The sequence below is a fragment of the Lathyrus oleraceus genome, chromosome 3, assembly GCF_024323335.1.
Source record: "Lathyrus oleraceus cultivar Zhongwan6 chromosome 3, CAAS_Psat_ZW6_1.0, whole genome shotgun sequence".
Classification (NCBI taxonomy): Eukaryota; Viridiplantae; Streptophyta; class Magnoliopsida; order Fabales; family Fabaceae; genus Lathyrus; species Lathyrus oleraceus.
In genome coordinates this window covers 126,436,142-126,456,518 of record NC_066581.1, presented here as the reverse complement: position 1 = coordinate 126,456,518, position 20,377 = coordinate 126,436,142, and the positions used below count along the sequence as shown (strand labels likewise).

The 20,377-nt window shown below is 38.9% G+C and overlaps 1 protein-coding gene and 1 non-coding gene across 2 annotated transcripts in view; one reads left to right on the top strand and one right to left on the bottom strand.

Annotated features, from left to right (window-relative positions):
* Window positions 1–20,377, bottom strand: part of LOC127130009 (uncharacterized) — a 117,575-nt gene that overhangs the window by 81,383 nt on the left and 15,815 nt on the right. The gene's annotated exons all lie outside the window — the stretch shown is intronic.
* Window positions 1,586–1,692, top strand: LOC127133100 (small nucleolar RNA R71). The gene has a single exon (XR_007807094.1). It is a non-coding gene; the product is annotated as a small nucleolar RNA R71 (small nucleolar RNA).

Here is a 20,377-nt window from a genome sequence, read left to right as displayed (position 1 = left end):
ATTTCTCTCTCAATTCTCAATCATTTCTCACGATTCAAAGTTCATTATAAACAGCATGGAAAGATCTTTAAGAAGCATATCATGATTTTGACAATGGCAAGGTTCGAAAGTTTACCTAATTTGAAGAACAATGTGGATTCTGGGGTTCTTTGGCCGTGATTAGTTGAAACAGCAGCACAGTGATGCTCCAGGAGGTAGATGGAAGGATGATTCTAGCTCACTCTTGCTCTATCGTGCTCGAAGGTTCAACTGCCATGTGAGACATTCAATGGAACAGTAGTGGTTCTTGGCTTTACAGTTGTGAAACAAAGCTTGCAAAGGCTTCCAAAAGGATGGTGGATGATGGCACAATGGACAAAAGCACGAGTCCTTTGAGGATTTTTCAGAAAAATTGAGATGAAGAAAAGTGAGAGTGTTAAGTGTATTTTCTGTTTTGATTAACCATATATACTCTCTGTTAATGAAATGTGTTAATCAAATTTAAGCCAAACTTTGCCAATTAGTGAAAATGACCAATATGTGCAAATTGCTAAATCCAATCATTATGCATGGGGGTGCATGCTACTGCACGAAAATGGGCTTAGGCACACCCCAAATGTAGTTTCTGAACATTGGCAATTGGTAGAATGCATTGGCAAAGCTTAATTTGAAAGTTCATTTTTCACCTCTCCCTCTTTTAATTCAATGCACTTGAAAAAAGGCCATTTTGATTGGATGATTTTTGGTGAATTGTGATGAAGGATTTGGATAGAGCATATCAAATGTGACTTGTAGCAAAAAACCTCACTCAATTTGGCCAAATGGTTTGGAAGATATGCCACTTTGAAGTTCAAAAATTTCTGAGAATGATTTGATCATAACTTGCCAACCACAAATGCGAAATGAGTATTCTTGGACTTTTTGGAAAGGTGAGAGCAAGATCTTCAACTTTCATGTTGGACAAAATTTCATTTGAAGCTTGTATTATGATGTAAATTTGAGGAGAAAAACTTTCTATTTTTGGCAGTTTCCAATTACAGGTCACCTGCCATTTTAGGAAACTTTTTGTCTGACTTCAAATTCTCCAATATTGATCTTTGAAATGTCAAATGAGACTTTTATGGACATGAATGAACCCTTTCAAACCATCTCCCACCTTGAAATCCAAAAATTCAAGCACAGTTGACCATAGTTGACTTTCTAGGGTTTCTGGTGGACTGAACAATGACTGATGACTTCTGAGCACCCAATCCTTGACCAAAACACTTCAAAAGGACCCCTAGGTCATGTGAACAGGTTGGACCAACCCTAGGGCCTTGTCTCAATGGAAATTGTAGTAGCTTGCTTGATTGACTGATCTCCTAACCAGTTTGACCTAATTTTGTCTGATGGACCTGCACTTGGGCAAAGGACAATGCAATGCTATGCAGTGGACTATGTTATGTTAATGACCTAATATGAAAGTGTATGTACAAAAGGTAGGTGCAAATTTGAGGTGCTACAATAAGGTTTGTTCATCATAGCACCGCCTGCGGCAGCTTCGATGGTCATCTTTGTGGTGTAATGAAGTCCATTATAGAAGGTTTGAATGATTAACCAATTTTCTAAGCCATGATGTGGGCATGCTCGTAACAACTCGTTATATCTCTCCCAAGCTTCGAATAGCGATTCTCCATGGTTTTGGGTAAATCTAGTTATATGGTTTCGAAGAACGGCGGTCTTACTCGGGGGAAAATATCTAGCAAGAAAAACTCTTCTAAGGTTATCCCAAGTCGTAATGGAATTGGGTGGAAGGGAATCTAACCATGATAGGGCTTTATCTCTGAGGGAAAAAGGAAATAATCTTAAACGTATTGCCTCAGGAGAAGCTCCATTGGTTTTAAAAGTATCTGTTAATTGAAGAAATATTTTTAAATGTTGGTTCGGGTTCTCGGTAGCGAGACCTGCGAATTGTCTTTGTTGCACTAGTTGCAACAGGGATGGTTTAAGTTCAAAATTATTAGCTGGGATGAGTGGGTTTACTATACTAGAACTAGGTTCATCGTTAGATGGTTGAGCGAAGTCCTTAAGAGGTCTTTGGTTTTGATCTTAGGCCATAGCTCTCTTAATTCTATGAAAGAATAAACGTGTGCGAGCGTAACGTTCAGGTTCCGCCAGAGGGTATACTAAGCTTAAACTTCCGGTGCTGCGAGTTCTTCGCATTGACCGGCGGGAAATAACCTAAGTCTAAACGATATAACAACAGGAAAATGAAATTTGACGAAATTGGTCCTGGGCAACGGCGCCAAAAACTTGATGCGGTCAATAACTTGATGTTCGCAAGTATACGAACGCGTCAAAGTAATATGAAAGATTGTCGAACCACAGAGACCAAGTGTCAATCTATCGTTATCTGTTGTTATGGTGTTTATCAAAGGCAAGTAAAATAGGTGTTTTTGTAGTGTGCAATTGAAAAGTAAAGTTTGAAATAAATTTAATTAATAAAGACAGGGTCGAATGTAATTCACGTAATCAATTGATAATCCAAGTACTTGCTAATAGAACTACTTATGGGCAATATTTCCTACTTTGAAAAGAACTAATTTAACAGGAACTGTCGCTTTCGCGTATTCAGAACCGAGTTGTACTCCCTAATCAAACCCTCTTATTGTCACTTATAAAAAGGCGCGCATTGCGTTAGAGTAGTAAACCTATTTTTAAGAAATATAGTGTCTTGACTAAGTTGAAAAGTATTATAACCTGGATTTCTTAACCAAAAGAGGTTCTTACGAACCAGACTCTAAACTTATAAACGCGTCCGAAAATAGTTTTAAAATCTCTTTTCTTCTTAATGTTAAAATCTCCTAATGAACTAAACAAAGCGCTTTCGCTGTTTTTGAAATAGTTAAAAACAATTAAGTTTAAAAAGGCGTTGGACGGCTTTCGATCTTACCCAACGGAATTGAAGTGCAGGAAAACTTAAGTTGAAAGTTAAAATAGCCCTTAAGTATTTCTACGAACAATTGTACGGATTATCGGTTCAATTATGATCCTTACATTCTAACCTTATAAATTTTGCTAGACATGGTAAAGTAAAAGTGCATTAAAATAAATAAAAGTAGTGCGAGTGCGGAAAGTAAACAAAAGTAGTGCGATTGCGGAAAGTAAATAATTTAAAGCGAGTGCGGAAAGTAAATAAAGTAAAAGCGAGTGCGGGAAATAAATAAAGTAAAGCGAGTGCGGGAAATAAATAAAGTAAAGCGAGTGCGGGAAATAAATAAAGTAAAAGCGGGTGCGGGAAATAAATAAAGTAAAGCGAGTAATAAAAACCTGCTCCAATCGGAGGTTTGAGTAAATTGCAATGCGGAAACGAAAATGGTGGCAGGACTAACTTCCTTCCAAAGTGCTCCAAACTCGATTACAGACTCTATCACATATTTGATTACACAATTGTGGTAACACTCTAATGCGAAGCGATTACCACTTTATAAAACTGAATATATGCCTAAGTGAAACAAATTTACTTCTGAGTTTGCCTCTGTTCTAAGTTTGGATGATTGTAAAAGTGAATTCGAGTTTCTATTTATAAGCAAGTAAAAAGATGGAAATGACTTGGATGCCCTTCAACTTGAAAATGGAGGGAAACTATTTTCCTCTTATGGCGCCCGCCACAACGCCATGGCGCCCGCCACAAGGCCAAAGTGAGGCGCCTTAGTGGATGTAGTGGAAAACGTGGGAGTTGAGGGAAGTTGAGCTTGGACACGTCATGGCTTGGTCTGTGGCGCCCGCCATGGGGTAGGCCATAAGAACAAAATGCTGAATTTTAGGGTCTTTGGCTCTTTTTCGCTCCTTTTCTCGATCGGGGCTCCGATTAAAGTAAAAACCTGAAAACAAAGGAAAACATACCAATAACACAACAAAATGATAATAAAACAACTAGAATGCATGTGAAATCGGAGTCGAAAATACGTAAATTTTAGTGTGATCAAGAGTGAAAGATTTTGTGAACTAATGAGAGTGAAACAATGATTGCAGGAGTTAGTGGTTCAATGAAAAGTGGAATCGAGCAATGAGATTATGAATTATTTATAGGGATTGAAGATTAACATAGTTAATCTCTGTTAGTTTGGATCAGTGTAAATCAGTTGCAAGTTACTCACATTGTTAGTTATGGAAGTTTGTGAGAGTTAGTTAGTTGAGAAAACCAGTTAGGGGTTAGAGAGTTAGTTTTCTTAGTTAATTGCAGTTGAGTTCAGTTAGGTTAGAAATCCAAATATGTTAGTTTGAGGAAAACTTGTTAGGTTAGAAATCCAAATCTGTTAGTTTGAAGAAAACCTATTAGGCAGATGAAGAAAACCTGTTAGGTTTGGGTTGAGCTGAAACTTGTTAACTGAATTTCCTGTTGGATTTCTGCATTGTTGTTTTGTTTTGTTATGTAGTTAATTTCTGTTAGTACAAAGCTCAGTTAGATTAGAAGCTAGTATGTTAACGTTAGTTGTTAATTTCCCTATTGGAATGAAGTTTTGTTAGTTTCCCTTTTTGCAAGATGTTATGATTTTCTATTATGATGCATGAGTTTCTGCAATTATTGAGTTAATTATTAAGTGAATGTGTTGCTGTTAGGATGTTTAGCCCTGTTATGTTATGTACTCAATGCTAGATGTTAGGATGATTGAATGAATGTTATTTTCTAGCACAAGGAAGTTAGATGAGTGTTAGATCAATGTTAGATAATTAGGGATAATGCTAGATACGCATTTATGTTAGTATGCAAACTAGGTTAGAATGTTATGAGTGAATGTTAGTTTGCAATGAATTTTATGTAGTTAGTTATATGTGGAAACTTGAATTGAATTAAAGACACTATGTTGAATGGTTTGTAATAATGATTTATGTGGTATGCTAATGTTGAAATGGTTTTGCAAGGTTGATGCACGGATGATGGAAGGATGGAACAAGGCCTACAAAAATGAAATTCAATTAACTTGCATTTGAAGACTTGGTTCAGGGATAACAAGAAAATTCAAACAAACAAAAGATGTGAGAGAAGCATAGCAAGAACCAGGGTTTAGGATAGTCAAACTTAGTTAGTTGACTTTAGTCAACTAGTTAAACAAAAAGTCAATAGTTAGCTGAAAGTCAACCTAGGTAAAAATGTAATTTTTTGCTTTGTATGGTTTGATTTGTAAGGACTTATGATGTATGAATTGTTTTTTAATGGAAAATTCCCTTTTGAATGAAAATGAACTTGGATTTCCATATGTGTTTTGAAAAATGACTTTCCATGGATCATAAATGGTTAAAAATTATACTTGTATGCTAAGTAACAAGCTTCATTCCAAAGAATGATTTTGAAATTTAAACAATGCTAATGCAAGTGAACCTTTCCATTGAAATAGATTTGAACAAATGAATTGGATTTTATAATGGATTGAAGGGTTTGAATGAATGAAATGGATCTTGCCATGCCATTAAAATGGACTTGAACAAATGAACCTCAATCAAGAAAAAAGGACCATGATCATGTAAAAACTTGAATGAACCTTAATCAAGCAAATGAATCCCTCATGATTGACCAAATGATCTTGATTGATTCTCAACCCAAAATGCACACACAAGGGTTAACAATGCTAAAATCAAGAATTAGGGTTTTAGGTTATGCCTCATGATCAAGAAAACCAAGAAGGAGGATTCACACATACAAACATACCATGAAAGAAACTTGGCTTAGGTATCGGCCTCCATTCAATGCTTTGTGTGATCAAGACCTTTGAATGCATGATTTTGTTTCTTAATGCAAATGAATGTACCATGATGTTAATGAATATGCATATGAAATCTCAAACCAAAAAGTTAGATGAAAATTAAAAGGGGAGGATAAATGTTTGGGTATGACGAAAAATACACACGAAGGCTTGGATCAGAATTGGTGTTATGGGAAGGTTCAAGAAACGTATTCGAGTAAAGATTATGTAAAAGAGTTTGGCAAATTTGCTGTATACAACTCAAGATTCAAATTAGGAGATTTGGTTTCTAAGCTTTAATTGTATTGGTTATTGAATGAACTCTTGGAATTATTTGTCAAATAACAAAGAATTATGCAGGTTCTAATGGGAAATCATTTAAGAGTGCACGTAGGCCAAGAGAGGACGAATGTCGAAGCACTATAAATTCCGATGTCATCTCTCTATGTCTTACTCTTGCATTTATATTCGTAGTGATTGCATGCTAGGTTTTTCAATTCCTTTGCATTATATCGTTTTGTTCTTGGTAGCTATTAATTACATAAAGCTTTAAGTTTTTTTGGAATTGGACAATTAGTCAAGCTAGTATTGTGATTAATAAATCTAGAAACTAATTGAATTTAGGATTCCACACATTGAAATAATTATGTACACTTCTTGTGACGACACAAACTAAATCAATTAATACCAAATGTTTCATTATTATAATCCTGAATAATTGTGAAACAAACTATGTTAGCTTGATCATATTCATTTATATAATTTTCATTTTCGCTTCAAACCTTCCGCTCGCAACTCATTTTTTAAAACACTATGATTTTGGAAAATGGAAGTTGCATTTTTAATCTAGGTCTATTCACCCCCCCTATAGACCATTTTTCTACTTCCATATTCATAACCAATAAAGAGAAGAGTGAAAAGAGTGCACCCCCACAAAATAAATGTGTCCTTACAATCAGCTGAGATTCAATACTCGCCTATAAAAAATTAACAAAGTAGCCAAACAGTAATAAAAGAAAATAAATAAACAACAACTATGCAGTTGTCTCCAGAAGGCATCCCTTATGTACCTTCAATTTTCAATCTCCTATGCGGTTAAAGGGGAGCTCTCTCTCCTTTACAAACGTCCTTCCTTCCACCTACGCCTGAAGTGCAGACTCTCTTTAGCTTAAGGCTCTCTACATAACATTGTTTATCAAATTCCTGGTCTCCTTAAACGAATCTTACCCACCCATTGGGGAGCAACTACTTCATAAAAGAATACATAATGGACAAAGTGGCGCCCTACTAGTTAAACACTAGTCTCCCTATAATAATATTATAGGAAGAGGGGGAAACAATAACAAAAGTGATCTTCAAGGTAATGTATCATTTTACTTGTAGCTGCTCTCCAGAAAATCCAACCAACGATCCTTTCAAAGGCTTCAAGTCTTCTAGGTTAACGCGAAGTCTTTTAAACTTTGACCAGTATAGAATGTCTGCAGAAGGTACCTTCTAGGATTTTGGGTTTAGGGTTTACTTTTAATCTCCCATTCTCCGTATTTGACGATAACGATAATGGGGTCATCCTTATGAGGGTGGATTCCAGCTACATCTTTCTCTAAGAAAGAGATCATGGTTTATGGCGTTGGGGTTCACCTTGAGTATCGACTTCATGGAGATTTTATATACTCATGATCTGGAGAGCGTACCTTCTATGGGCGGAGCTGGTTTCCCCGCCCTCGGTGAATCCTCATACTATGGTATTGAGCGTGTGGTGCACAACTTTACCACCCTATATTTTAGGCACCTCTTTTGCTTTGTTGGGCCTCAGGATTACTACGTCATCTTACTCTCGCGAGTTAGATTTGTATGACACATGGGAGGAGTATCCTTTCACATATTTCTTGAGGTGCCCCTTCTAGATTAGTCTCTCAATTTCCTAATTGAGATGTTAGTAATATTCAGTATGGTGTCCCTTAACTATATGGAATTTTCACCATCTTCTTGGTTCAGGACCCATTACATCCTCCTTTGGAGTTGGCGGCACAGGAATTTTCTACAAGTGAAAAACCTCGAGCCAAATCTACTCACGATGAATGTTCAGGGAGAGTGAAGTTCTCTGTCATCTTTCCTACCCTCTTGAACATAATCTTAGCCTTTATAGGAGAGGTATAATTTATCTTCTTTTTTTTTGTGAACTCTTAGCATTAGGAACAAGCTCTTTGACATCGTGCACCTTCTTTTTAACATTGCTATCATCACCCTTTATGTAGAATTCTTCTCGGGTGACCACTTCCGCCAACAAGACTGATGGCTTCTAGGAGAGAGAATCGTTAAAGCATCCCGTTTTTAGTTTATTTTTGAACACCTCCATAAACATCTCTTGGTTTGGTGGGATGACCTTGATGGTGACTTTATTAAATTGGGCGATATAGTCCCTTAACGAATCTGCTGGACTCTGGCATATGTTGAACAGGGTGGTGGTGGACATTTTTCTACAACGAATCACGGCTAACTGTTGCACAATATTTTTTACCAGCTCCTGATAGTTGGTGATGGAGTCACAGGGTAAACACATAGACCATCGAATGGTAGCGTAATTCGCCAGGGACATGAGCTCTCCATATCTCGTCTGAGAGTGGTTAGGGGTCCAACAATTCCATCTCCTATAGGGGATTGGAATCATGTTGATTATGTCTGATATTGTGGACATTTTCCTTCAGTGTCTGCTAATGACAATATAATTCATCCAAGGAGGCATGCATCTCCTCAAAGGCATCAATCTTCATGTTATCACTAATAGCTTCTAGCGTAAGGGATGAGGCTATAATATTAAATGTAACACCCCTAAAACTACTACTACTCATATACATCACACAATTGCATAATCAGAGTAAATTAAATCATGCGTACACGAGGGCATCACATTTACTTCTGCCAGAAACAACACATGCCATGGTCACATACAAGTAACACAGATTATAAATCAAAACCAAATAACCAACATGCAAACTCACACAGCGGAATAAAATCTCTCTTCATAAATGGTAAATAGTGATGATTCTCATAAATCATCTACCATAAAATATAGTTTTGGGCTCTAAGGCCACTCAACATCAAAACCAACATATCTAAATAACAAGATAAAAGAGAGCACAACAATATCTCTCAACATCAAAACAAATACAAATAATCCCATAAACCCGAGTGTTACATGACCAGAGCACTATAGACTACTTAGTCAAGACACAACAAGAACTAGCCTCCAAATCTAATCCTTGTGCGAAGCACCACTATCTCCGGTACCTGAGGGATGTCGCGATAGAACATCATTCCAACAAAAGGGTGAGAATTCAACTCATTATAGAAAAACATAATAATATTAAATGTATAACAAACATACATATATTATTAGAATTCGTCACACTTCATACAAACATGCATCATATCATCTTATTAAAGAATCACATGTTTATCATCATAAAACATGACTCAACAATCAACAAGTATTCATTTATAAATACTAAACGATTTACAAAAGTCATATTTCATAATATATCGATTTCATGTACATATTGTCATCCATCATCATTTACAAATCATCATCACATATGTATACAACTTTCACATGATTCCATAATGTATACAAGTCACCATTTCATCACATATATCACAAATATTCACACATATCACATCAACAACGCATCAACATTTCATATCAAATGGATCACCTAAAATCCATGTATATGCATATCTACCAAAATCATATCCATACAATCATATCACATAATCACACAAACAACAATTCATACTGACACGTGCGACTTAATGTGTGACTCAATGCGATATGCATGTGGATCCCATCTGTTATCATTTCCGGATTATCGAGCATCTCTCAAATAGACTAGATAACCACATTTAAAGCTCGATTCAGCCTTAAGCTTTCAAACCCCATTCGGCGTTAGGTTTGGGACAAGCATATAATCTACGTGAGATTATCCAAGATTGCCTCTTTCATAGACTCATGCTAGTGTAATTGTGCAACAACAACAAGACACATGCAATTAAGACGATCGTACCCCCTTAATAATACATAAGCATACCACATCAAACATATGCACAACATACACCTAACATGACTTCAATCCCAAACAATACATCAAATAGCATTCACCATCTCATCACAACACATTAACATAAAGGAAACAAGTCAATTCATGTTTTCATCAAATTCAGCAATTCGAATCATTACAATCATAATTTCAAGTATTATGTTTCTTCATAAAATCCACCTAAAACCATCCAATACATGCCAAACAATAGAAAACAAGTCATTCACATTCACCACACATACAACATACATCCATATTAGGACTCTTTTAATAAAATATTAATCTACTGTTATCAAAATGAATATCATGTTATAGATAATATTCTTAACTTCGTAACGGTCCAAACATTATCTCAAACGAAGTTACGGTTCAAAAGTTATTGAATTTACAAGTTTTTCAAAATGTTGTCAAAAACCAAAAAACTTGTTGTTGCAAAAATGCTGTCAAAAACCAGAAAATTTGTTGTTGCGAAAATGTTGTTGTCCAGCATGAATTTTCATCATAAAACCACATTAATCCATCATTTTTCATGAAATAAATAGTTATACAACCTATATATATCATATAGCAACCATTAGGATCATAGAAACAAGATTCTAAGCTCCACTAATTTTTACCAAAATCCTAAATCAACCATTTTCAAGTGAAACTCAAACATGCAATTATACACTAAATCATGTTTTATACTGTTGCATCCGCGAAAAACAACCGGCGGAAAAAAAACAAACAGAGCCGCCACCGTGCATTATTTATCCCAAAGGAGGGAAAGGAAACGCTCGAAGTAAACCTGAAAAGGAAATGGTCTTACGACCGGAGATTACAAGGATCGGGAGTCGGTTACGCAAGGGGAAGGTATTAACACTCCTCACGTTCGTCGTACTCGACGGGATCCACGCTCAAAAGAATAGAAAGAATGTTGCTGAATAGCTACTCAAAGAATGCACGCACATTGGAATAATAACACAGGCGGAAGAAGATGGAGGAACGTGACTCGGCAGGATGTCGCATTTTGGGCCTACGTAGTTTGTCAGAAACAAACATCAGAGTCGACGTAGTTCGGGGAAACGGGGAACATGCTCGATAGGATATCGCATCCTATGCCTATGTATCTTTCCCTATCCAGAGAAAGAATCAGAACACTCGTAGTTCGGCTAACGCAGGCCGAAACAAACACTGAAAGGAGACACTGCGACGTCAAACGAAACACACACCTGGAAATAGACTGCCAATCAATGGTCTTACGTCCAACTCCAAGCAAACAAACACAAACAGGAAACCGAATGCCAATCACTGGACTTACATCAGACTCCAAGCACACAACAAATAAACGGGAAACCGAATGCCAATCGCTGGACTTACATCAGACTCCACACACACACACAAGAGGTCATCAAACAGACAAGCTAATAGGGAGTCTGGAACTCGAGCCTAATAGCTGTCAAGCACACACACACACAAAAAAAGGTTGCCCGGAGAGATCTCGCATGATCTCCTGCCTACTTATCTCATCTGGTATGAGAATCAGGGCGACGTAGTTCCCCTTAACAGGGAAGAAATTTCTATCCTAACCAGAGATTGGGAAATAACAAACTACAAGGGAGACTGACTCGAGCCTAATAGTTGTCATGCAATCCACAATAGTCCTAGGTTGACGTATCTGAATCAAAACCTAACTCGCACAGGCAGTAAGTCAAAATAGCAAATAAACAACACAGGTGAACAGGTATCACACACTATATGCAAACAAGGAGGCTCACACAACATGGTTGGGCTTTAGTCAAGGGGTCATATCAACCTCGACAAACAAGCCAATTGGAAAGGGTGTCTGGGGCTCTTAACCACTGACATTGACCGTCAGGGTGAGCAGATGAAAAGGTAATGAGGGTTAGACCTCATAGCTCTTAACCCGGGCCTGGGTGAGCTTCAAATCAACGAAAACATGGGAGTCCAGAATGAGGAACTCTATTCCATAATGACTGACTCTATATACAAGATTTTGGGTGTTTATTCAAAATGCATCAGCACGTAGTGCGAGCAAGATGAAAGACTCAACTGAATAGCAGGGGATGGATTGCACATCCCTTCTATCTGCCAATTCCTCTTCACTTAGGAGGTCTTTACATGTAACCATGCCTCATTGAGGTCTTTAGCACAAAATTAAACAAACAAGAACATGGCCTCTTAAGGAGGGCTTCAGACAGGTGCCTGCCAAAGATAGCAGGTCTTCCAGACTACATGGAGTTCAAGAGATTACCTAAGTGGTATACCAACCACAAGCAAAGCAAAGCAACTCAAGTAATGAGTTAAAGCTACTAAAGTACCTGTAAGAAAATCAAACAAGTCAATATCCACATTTAAATAAACAATCAACAGACAAACAACAGTAAGACAACCAATATACACAATGTAAGTCAACAACTCAAGTGAGTTAGCCATCAAAGGACCTACAACACAATCAACATTAGTTAAACAAAACAAATTGTATCTCAAGCAAGGAGATCACATCATCCATTAGGACTTATTGATTGAACCTGAAAGACAAAGCTCAAAATGTGAGTCCAAACCCCTAGGGCAAAGCCTAGGGTCAAAAGTGAATCAAAAAGCCAAAACAGCAACCAATATTCAACAAAAAGCATGTTTATTCAATCAAGAACATGTCCTAAAACGGACCAAGTCAAAAGCAACAAGCAAGGTCATTACATGAGCAAGATATGGCAAGGCAAACAAAAGGTGCATACAATTGATCATCAAGAGTCAAAATTTCATATTAAAACAGAAATGAATCAAACAATCATGGAAATTTTTATGAGCATACAACTTGTCCATCACAATCATCATGCCAAAAATTAGAATCATCAGAGTTCAATTGATATGGATACAAAAATGCACAAGCAAGACATCAAATTGTGTGACACACATTGTCACACCTAAAGTCCATGTGTCCAAAACAGGGAAGAAAATAGCAAAAAATGCCAAATAAAATCTCACAAGTCAATCATCATGTTAAGAATCATCATGCAAAATTTCATGGCATTTGGATCATTATTGAGCATTTCACAATAAGATGAATGAAACATGTCACAAATGCATACATGTTCAAAGAGTCTAGCACAATTAAAATTCCAGCCATGCACAATTCCAGAAATCCACATCAAAAAATATAAGACATTCATATGATCATATAGAAAAAAATCTGGAATTAATTGGATCATCAAGCTATTTTTTGTGATTTTTTGAATATCATGCATAATATGGAATAAAAATGTAAAACATGAAGAATATAATGAAATGAATTGAATAAAATGGAAATGTTTCCAAGCTGGATCGAACACACAACACAAGGCTCAATGAAGCGCGCCTCAAAACGCTTCGTTCCATTAAATTACATGGCAACACAGTCAGCAAGTCAAGCATATGTGGAACGGTCAATACACCAAGGACCAATGGATCTGCCAATGGAGGCACACGTAAGCGCTGAATCAGCATGAATTAAAACAAATAACAAGCAAAATGGAAGAATCGAACACGCAAGCTAAACCTGAAAGGCGCTTCTACAGTATTTTGGACATGAACGAACCAGAAACCCTAGCACAGTGTTCACACGGCCAGGCTACGGTGGAAACCACCGTCTTCTTCATGAAGACGGTGGAGGAACAGTAACAAGCATTCAAAAAAATTCCAGAATCGGCCAAAATTTATATCATTCGAACCGTTATGACACAAGGAACACGAATCCATCATCAAATCATATTAATTCATCATAACAAATTCAAATCGAATCAAAACAGTTTGACATTCAAAACTTCTAATCATCATATCTCAGCCAATAATCAACCAGTTCACACGAAATTTAGATCAAATTAACCAGCAAGAGAAGAACTACAAGATCATGCACATAAAATCAGCAATTAAGAGGATCGAAAAACCTACCTCTTGAAGAACAGTCACTGAAATCTTCAGTTCCAAGGCCTGGCAAGTGTGTAGATCTACTCCTGAGCACTTGTTATGAAGCTTTATGAAGAAATTGGAGCTTTGAGAGGCTTAGATCTTGCTCAAATAACAGTTTCCATCTTCACCTTCATGAGCTTGGTATGCTTGATTTCTGCTCGAATTCAATGATCCAATGCTTGATCTACACTAAATCAATATCAGAGAACCAAAATATGGAAGAAAATCAAAGGCTTATGTGGAAGAAAATGAAGTTTCAAATTGGAGAAATTTTGGAGGGAACTTGAGTTTAGATCTAGAAATGGTGAAAAAATGAACAATTCTGTTATGCTTTGGCTTATATATGCTCCACTAATCACATCCAAATTATAATTAAGCATGGTTTAATTGAGATTAGTGAAAATGGGGTGTGTGACCAAAAAATGAAAATTGGAGGTGCATGGAGCATTTGGACGTGAACAGTAGCATGTGCATGATCAAACTCACTTAAAATCTTCCAATGAACACAATGGCAATGGCATTTTGTTCATACAATGCACCAAATTCAAATTTGTCATTTTCCCTCCAAAATGATCATGAATGAGCAAATGTTTATTCGATGAAATTTCATGCAATGCCTTGATGGATTTGGAAATTATAGGTCAAAAGAAGAATTTTGCAAAAAGAGGCACTCAATTTGGAGTTTTAGATCAAAAGTTATGGCTTGTTGAAGTTCCATACACACTTGGCAATGATTTGAACATATCTTCTCAACCATTCATCAGATGCTCATGATCTTAGACTTTTTGGAAATGGGAGAGAAAGATCTTCAACTTTCATGTTGGACAAAATTTCATTTGAAACTTCTTTGATGTTGGAAAGTCAAGTTGAATTTGGACCAAAAACCTTCCATTTTTGGAAACTTTTAATTACAGGTCACTTTCCATTTTTGGAAACTTTTGCCATGATCTCAAATTCTTCAAGATATGTATTTGTAATGACAAATGAACCTCTTTCGAACATGAATGAGATGTTGAAACTCATTTCTCCCCCTCCTAGCCCTCAGTTGACTTTATGTTGACTTTATAGGTCCTAGATGACTTGAAAATGCTCTGATCAGCTTGAGCCTCCACCTTTTGAGGAAATGGCTCAAAAATGAAACCCTAGCTTGAAAAAGCCCAAAATAATGATCATATGATCTTCATCATCAACAAATACCTCATCTCCTTGAGAATCCCTGGCTGGAATAATGCCATTGATTAGGGTTGACCAGAGGTCAAAACGCTAATCCCAAGGAACCTGAGCATGAATTCTGAAACCTTTGATAAGGATATAACCATGATGATGATGATGTATCCTTGCCAATAAGATAATACTCAACCTCCTTGAGGAACCAATAACACCCTAATTGAAGAGCAACCCTTAGATGATTGATCATTAATTCAATAAGACCCTCAGGCATGAACCTCTTAACCTCTCTATCTTCTGAGAAAGACTTAGGAGGATGACCTATTTATTTTCACATGATATGCAATATGAAAATGCCTAATGTCCTACAAAATGAAATGCAATAGGCTAAGCTAGTCCCAAGGAGAGGAGGGCAAATTTTGAGGTGTTACAGCTGCCCCTATTCAATCCACTATGAACCTGTCGATATGAATAGCCTCGACTTTCAGATGATCAGGGTGAAGAGTGATTGAATACCAAGAACAGACGAACAATTTGTGCTCCGCTGGGGATTATTATATTTTTTACTTTTCTTGAACCCCGAAACTTTCTGATGATTTCCTCTTTTCTTTTTCTTGGATCCCGAACAATTAAATTCGCGCGTATGATCCCTGATCACCGCATTTGAACCCCGACAACTTCATAACACTCCTGTTTGCCAAACAATGAACCCCGATCTCCATTTGAACCCCAGTCGCCTGAAGATAACTCACGATCGCCATTGTGAACCCCATTCTCCAGAAAACACCATGTGTCTCCCTTTCTCCATTTGGATCCCGTTCTCCAGAAAATGCCCAGCACTTCCTTCTATCCATTTGAACCCCGTTCTCCATTTTCCTGTGACAATTCCGCTGGCAATGCCGGAAATAACACCAAAACACCACCCTGATGGCGACATATCAGAGGGTACACCTTCACGAAAGGAAGGTAATCATGTGCATTTCTTCTTCCGAAGATACCCATAACGAATTCTGTTGGCCTCACCAAAGTCTAAGGTGACACATGATCAGAAGACAATCCTGAGGACCTCACCCCGGATATAATCTCCAACTCCAATCTCCATTTGAACCTCGTTCTCCAGAAAATGCCGCAACACTTCCTTTTCTCCATTCTTCAATTTTCGCGCTGATCGCGTAACGTTTTTTGATTTTATTTCCATCTCCGCTCGATGGAAAATTTTCCTCCAATATCGCACTACTGGGGAACATTGTTGCTCCAACGTCATGATGCTAAACTCCTCAGAGTAACATCTTCTAACTTCTATCTCGCACGATAGAAATCTCCTCTAGTATCGCACTATTGGGGAATACCATTGACTCAAAATCACGATGCTAAACTCCTCAGAGTAACATCTTCACCATCCGGTGACACCAATTCTCAAGCGGTAACCACGGCTCGAGTAACTGATGCTTGCAATGCTGATGTTGATCTTCCAACTAGCGAAACCACTTCTCAAACGGTAACCACGGCTTGAGTAGCATCTTCACCAACCGGCAAAACCAAATCTCAAACGGTAACCATGGCTTGAGACTAGCTTATGCTTGCAACGATGATGCATGATTTTTTTTCAGCGTAATGCTCCATAACCATGGAAATGCTACGCAATTATGCAATATGCTATGCTTATCTAAATGATGAATGCATAAAAAGTATCCCATCAAGGGACTCTTCTGGGGAGCTCGAGGCACTCTGCTGAGGAACTCGCTAACGCTCCAATCTCCACCCTGCTGGGAATAGCACTGCTGCTGGGGAAAGGACCACCCTCACCAGGGATGACCTTCGCTGAACCCGATCCGCTTGGGAACCTTGCTGGGGAAGAAACCACTAACGCACTCTGCGGGGACCACTGCAATCCTCGACTTGCTGGAGAACTAACAAGCTCCGTCGTGCTAGGGGAAACAGCTTGCCAACAGACACCTCCGCTGGGGAAATAGCAACCTTCAGGCCTGGCTGCTGAGGAAACACTGATCTCAAACCTGCTGGGGAGATAACCATCCCGACCCTGCTTGGGTAAATAAGGAAAGTCTGGCACAGAACACCCGTTGACTCGTCGAACCTTGGCATTCAACATCTAAATCCAGTGTCAGCTTTCCACTTTTGAGAGCTCCCAGGCTCGTCTGGACTTTTCAGATTCATCACCTTGTATTCTCGCCTTCTCCGTACTCCACGGAGATCGAACTCCCTGGATTCATACAAACTTTCCAGTCCTCAAACTTTGAAGAGTCTTCTTGATTAACCTTCCAGGATCGTCGCTCGTTCTTCCGTCGTCTTTTCACTATTCTTCAATCCCTTGTCCCTGATTGGACTCCACATGGATATTTTATCAAAAGACTTCACATCACAACCTGCAAGTGAGTGAAAACATCTAACAGCACCTGCAAAAGAAATCGTTAGATAAAAACGTGCCCCAGGCGTGCCAAGATTTCAACACCTGGGTCACTCTACCTTCCGAATAAGATTTCAGGTTTTCAATCTTATGAACATGCATTTAAAGAGACCTCCATGTCTCATAATGCAAAGATTCTTTATCAAAATAAACAGATATTTTTGCAATCAAAGCGGTAATGAAAACAAAAACAAAATTATTTGACTGAATATGCATTTTATTAATTGAAAAAGGTGGCTCATAACTGAGCAAATACACAGGAAGCAATTCCTGAAAAGAGGTAATTGCGCACAAAAGGAAAATTTATCCTAATGGCAATGTGAAACCGTGATCTCATCGAGTTCCAACTCGGTTACACCCCATATGTCCTTAGACTCTCCACGCTTTCTGCCTTCTGAACAAGACGCTTCCGACCGATCCCTACCGGGAATTATCCACGTGTCATATCCAAAATACAAACGATCATGCTCGACGCAGTTGTTCGTTTCAATCCCTCTTTTGCCTGGACCGCCCTTTCGGGTTTTCAGTCCACCGGGATACCGTTTTTTGCCCAAGCCGCCCTTGTGGGGTTTTCGACTTGTCGGGTGTACATTTTTTCTTTTTATCCCTAATTTTTGCCCGAACCTTTTTTTTTTCGGTTCGCCGGGATGCCCATTTTTGCCTGGACTATTTTATTCTTTTCGTCCAGCGGGTCTCTTATACAAAGTATTTTTTAACTGCGTCCGCATTCACAGGGGATGGAAAATCCTCACCATCCATGGTCGTCAACAACAAGGCTCCGCCAGAGAAAACCTTCTTGACCACGAACGGACCTTCATAATTGGGTGTCCACTTGCCCCTACGATCGTTCTGAGGAGGAAGGATCATTTTCAACACCATATCGCCTACGTGATACACACGAAGTCGCACCTTCCGGTCAAAAGCATGCTTCATCCGCTGCTGGTACAACTGCCCATGACAAATGGCCGCCAGCCTTTTTTCCTCAATCAAGCTCAACTCTTCATACCGAGTCCTTACCCATTCAGCCTCTTGTAATTTCACGTCCATCAGGACTCTCAACGACGGAATCTGGACCTCAACCGGTAGCACGGCTTCCATCCCATACATAAGAGAGAAAGGTGTTGCCCCAGTAGATGTGCGCACCGAGGTACGATACCCATGCAATGCAAATGGCAACATCTCGTGCCAATCCTTATAGGTTACGACCATCTTCTGCACAATCTTCTTAATATTCTTATTAGCTGCCTCGACCGCCCCATTCATCTTTGGACGATAAGGAGAAGAATTGTGATGCTCAATCTTGAACTCCCGACACAGTTCTGCCATCATCTTATTGTTGAGATTAGAACCATTATCAGTAATGATTCTTTCAGGAACCCCATATCTACAAATGATGTCTCTTTTGAGGAATCTGGCAACGACCTGCTTTGTCACATTCGCATAAGAGGCCGCTTCCACCCACTTGGTGAAGTAATCAATAGCCACCAATATGAACCGGTGCCCATTCGAAGCCGTAGGCTCAATCTTCCCGATCATATCAATGCCCCACATAGCAAACGGCCACGGAGACGACATCAAACTCAAAGGGTTTGGAGGCACGTGCACCTTGTCAGCATAAATCTAGCATTTATGACACTTCCGCACGAAGTTAAAACACTGGGCCTCCATTGTCATCCAATAATAACCAGCTCATAACAACTTTTTCACCATCGCGTTCCCACTGGCATAGGTACCGAACGACCCCTCATGAACCTCTTTCATCAATTGGCTTACTTCTCTGTCATCGACACATCTAAGCAAAACCCAATCAAAATTCCTCTTGTACAAAACCTCATCCTTATTCAAATAGAACACCATGGCCAACCTCCTCAGAGTCTTTCGGTCCTTCTTGGACGCTCCCTCATGATATTCTTGGGTTTCCAGATAGCGCTTGATATCGTAATACCACGGCTTTTCATCATCAGGCGCTGTGTCAACAGCAAACACATAAGCTGGTCTATCCAGACGTCCCACCTCAACACTGGGGAACTGATTCCACCACTATACCTTAATCAACGCGGCCAGAGTAGCCAAAACATCTGCCAAAGGATTCTCTTCTCTAGGCACATGATGCAATACCACCTTGGTGAAAAACGTCAACAATCTCCTCGTATAATCCCGGTATGGAATTAAATGAGATTGATGCGTATACCATTTTCCGTTAACCTGGTTCACAACCAAAGCTGAATCTCCATATATAACAAGGTTCTTGATCCGCAAATCAATCGCCTCTTCAATCCCCAAGATACAAGCTTCGTATTCAGCCACGTTGTTGGTGCACTCAAATGTTAGCCGGGCAGCAAAAGGAATGTGAGATCCTTTTGGCGTAACCAAAACATCACCAACACCGCTACCATTCACGTTAACGGCCCCATCAAACATCAGAATCTATTCGGATTCAGGGTCAGGCCCCTCCTCCGGGATTGGTTCCTCACAATCCTTCGATTTGAGAAACATGATGTCCTAATCAGGGAATTCAAACTTCATCGGTTAATAATCCTCAATGGGTTGCTGGGCGAGGTAATCAGACAATACACTCCCCTTGCTTGCTTTCTGAGAGGTATACTGAATATCATATTCAGTCAAAATCATTTGCCACCTCGCAACCCGTCCGGTCAATGTTGGCTTCTCAAAAATATACTTGATTGGATCCATCTTAGAAATCAACAAAGTGGTATGAACCAGCATATAATGTCTCAGTCGGCGAGCAGCCCATACCAAAGCACAGCAAGTTTTCTCGAGCAGTGAATATCTTGTTTCACAATCGGTAAACTTTTTGCTAAGGTAGTATATGGCATGCTCTTTTCGACCAGACTCCTCATGCTGCCCCAATACACACCCCATAGACCCCTCGAGGACCGTCAAGTACAAGATTAACGGTCGTCCCTCCACAGGAGGCATCAGAATCGGAGGCTCCTGCAAATATTCTGTAATCTTTTCAAATGCCGCTTGGCAATCATTATTCCACTTGATCGTTTGATCTTTTCTCAATAACTTGAATA